We start from the raw sequence: 3,415 nt of genomic DNA, 5'->3' as shown, positions 1-3,415 counted from the left end.
GATTTGAAGTGATAATAATAAGTTAGTGATTAGAAAGTAAAAACCCTAGTATACGCGATTTAAGAAAAATCGGCTCGAACCGACGGGTACCGTTTGTTACCGGGTAAACACACCACTTGACCCATACTTTATTACCTTAATCTTCTCATTTTATTTCAGTTAATTAACCCTCAAAATACCTCATACACCAGCCACAATATTTGACCAAGAAAACAAGAGAAAAGAAAAAATTTTGACTACCAATCAACTTGTGACACTTGTCACCTTTGACCCAAATCAATTCCTATCCTTTTAACCTTCTTTGAAGCTTCAATTGCACTTCATTTCAGCCTCTATTTCTGCCATATGAACCGTGAGAAAGAGAGGGAAAAGCCAAGAGAAAGAAATCATAATCCATCTTGAGTTTGGTCCACTTAAGTGAGAAAACAAGAAATCTAAACCGATTAATCAATAGTTTGAGAGCTTGGGAAGCTTAAGGAACCAGAAATTTCAAGAGGAGGTGAAGTATTACTCTTGCAAGCCCTTTTGTTGAGGTATAAGGTCTGACCCATGGCTTTGGTTCTTTTATTTTTGTTTAAGATGTTATATAGTTTGTGTTTTGGTTAGATTAGTAGCTATACAAGTTGTTGTGATGATTTTGGGGTGATGTATATGACTTTGGGTTTGACTGATTTCCTTCTTATACTTGTTGTAGGAGTGGTATATGATGTATATAGGCTTGTATAAGAGGTTGTGGTAGTGATTGAATCAAGAAAATGAAGAGATTGCCCTTGAAATCCCAAATTTCCAGATTTCTGGAAAATATGACTTCCATTCTGTCCGGTTTTAGTGCTCCATGTTAGAGGCCGAATTAGCCTTAGGTTAAAACATGAAAGTTGTAGGTAATGATGTTTTAGAGATGCCTGCAAAATTTCAGCTCAATCGGAGCAACGTCGCCTGTGCAAAGACTAAATTACCCCTGCTGCCCTGTTTCTACCCGAATTTGATAATTGCGTCTGTAATTGGATTATTTTGGTTGGGAATACTTCGGAATTGGTTGTTGAGGTCTTCTGATGAATTGTAGCCGTGTATCTTAGCTTTCGGATGGCTTTGGAATCACTTGGCTTGGACTTAGGTAGCCTGACTTATGATGTTTGAACCAGAATGCAGTTTGTGAACCTGTTTTTGCGGTTCTGGTGTGGTATATTGTATTTTTGACCTAGTTACACTCAAAATTGGACTGAGTGGCCTTCTTCAACATTGTATCCTCTTAAGTCCTGAGTATGCCTGCAAAATATCAGGTCACAAGGAGCAGTGTAGCCCGAGTTATAGCTAAAACACTTGAACCTGGTTTGGACACTAGATTGGGTGCGTTTTGAATTTCAGCCTCTGACCGTGTGTTTTTTCGTTTTGATAATGTATGATATGGGTGTTAACTCCTTCATAATAATTGTAGATCTTGGTTTTAGCTTCGAATTGGTATAAAGTACGTCAAAATCCGAGTTTCGTAGCTCCCGTTATGACCGAAACAAGATTTATCGTCAGAACTGCCTTTGAATCTGGACAGTTCTGACGGGTACTTTGGCACTTCATTTTTGTTCTATTCTGAATAGATTCAGGTCTTAGCCAAAACATCAAAGTTTTAGCCTTATGTCTCAGCTTTCTAATGCCTTTGGAATTTCCTGATTTGGATTTGTGAGCTGCGAGTTATGGTCCAGCAAACAACCCTGTTGGTCACCCTAAGACGTAAATTTCTGGTATTGTTTTCTACAATTTCGACCTGCTTCCATTCAGATCTAGATTAAAGTTTCTTCAGAGGATTTGTATCCCTTTCTCATAGCTTCGAAATGGTATCTCGTTCACTTTGATCCGACATTCCTAGCCTAATCTTTGATCAAAACAGTTTGAGATGGCAGATTTGGCCGTTTCCTTTTGCCGTTCCGCGCACTTGCATGTGCCAATTTTGCCGTTTCCATACTTACGTGTGTCGGCTTTTGCCGTTTTGCTTGTTTTGGGTCTGTTAGTAGCCGTTTGTGATATAATGTGATAAAATCTTTATTTCAGACCGTGGTGAGCTAGGCGGAGCCGGTGGGGCCCACTACTAGCCAACACACGAAGTGATTTCCGCTTTTGTACTACTTTTGTATTTTGGGTAAGTATTCAGGCCGCTCTTGTGTGTTAGTTGCTTATGTGTTTCGATATGTATGAAGAGAGTACTTAGGCGAGGGTGTACTTTATCGCACTCGACCTAAACCCTAAATTTGCGCACATATTTGTACATGGCTTGTGTATATGAGCAATTTTGGAACTAAAACCTTTGAGCTTGTGGCTCGGGATGATTTTTGAATAATTTTGTGAAGTTTGTGAGTTTGGGGCCCGATCTCAATACCTGGATGGACTATTCGAGCCGGTTAGGGATTGGTCGAAGTCAGTCCAACTTGGTTTGAGGTCACCAAGTTTGTGAATCTGGTTCACCGAGTATGTGGACCAAGTTTGTGACCCGAGCTTGTGACTCAAGCTCAAGTTTGTGATTTCGTTCACCCGGGCAAGTTTGTGAGGTGACTGGCCAGTGAGGGTGATAAGGTGTTCGGTAGGTGTACAAGTGGAGTTCTACGGACCTTATTTGTGGTCGACGGAGTGTCGGCAGGAGGTCACGCATGGCAAACGACTTGGCTTTGGAGCCAACCTGTATCCTTCCTTTGTATTGTTACTTTTGCACTTGACTTGGCATTTTGTGAAATAATTGCTTATCTAAATATGAAATTTACGCTTTTACCCCTGTTTACTTACTAAGCATATAGCTTACCCGTTTCCTTTTGTTTTCCTTAGCAGGGGGCCGACGCGGGGATCGCTCGGGAAGGTGTTTAGTGTTTCGATTATAGACGAGTGAACTTGTACTTGTTTTAGGTTGACTAGTAAGATTTATATATTTGTTGTGGTGGTTATAGTTCTCAGCTTTTCTAGGTTTTACTTTCTGGTACTCGTGATATGTAATTCTTGGTGAATTGGATGTAATATCTGAGATTTATCTTGAAATTCATTTGAGGACTGTAGTGTTTGAGTGAGTTCCGGCGAGAGCTGGGCAGGCGACCCGCCGAACCCTAGGGTACGCCCTAGGGGTGGTGGGGCCGTCACATTCTCGCCCTAGTGCTTGGCACGGGCTGGTTGTATAGTGATTTGAGAACCTCTGTATATTTGACGGTTGTACTTCTTCTTGAGATATTATTGTATATACGTTTTGTTTTAAGTTGGATCGTGGTAAGATGTTCTTATGGTTGCTTGAAGTGATCGACTGAGTCCTGACGAGAGCTGGGCAGGCAGTCCGCCGAACCCTTTGGTTCGCCTTAGGGGAAAGTGGGGCTGTCACAGTTGGTATCAGAGCCTGCTTCGCGTGGTCTCTGTGTGGAGTGAGCTTGGACTGAGTGGTGAATATGTC

General features: G+C 41.5%; 1 long non-coding RNA gene across 1 annotated transcript; it reads left to right on the top strand.

Moving 5' to 3' along the window:
• The first annotated feature begins 349 nt into the window (after positions 1-349).
• LOC140008168 (uncharacterized) lies at positions 350-2,856 on the top strand. Its single transcript, XR_011815570.1, has 3 exons — positions 350-533; positions 2,044-2,131; positions 2,809-2,856. It is a non-coding gene; the product is annotated as an uncharacterized lncRNA (long non-coding RNA).
• The last annotated feature ends 559 nt before the right edge of the window (positions 2,857-3,415 follow it).

This window comes from Coffea arabica, chromosome 6c, assembly GCF_036785885.1.
Source record: "Coffea arabica cultivar ET-39 chromosome 6c, Coffea Arabica ET-39 HiFi, whole genome shotgun sequence".
Lineage (NCBI taxonomy): Eukaryota > Viridiplantae > Streptophyta > Magnoliopsida > Gentianales > Rubiaceae > Coffea > Coffea arabica.
The sequence above is the reverse complement of the archived record's forward strand: the minus strand, read 5'-3'. Positions and strand labels throughout refer to the sequence as shown.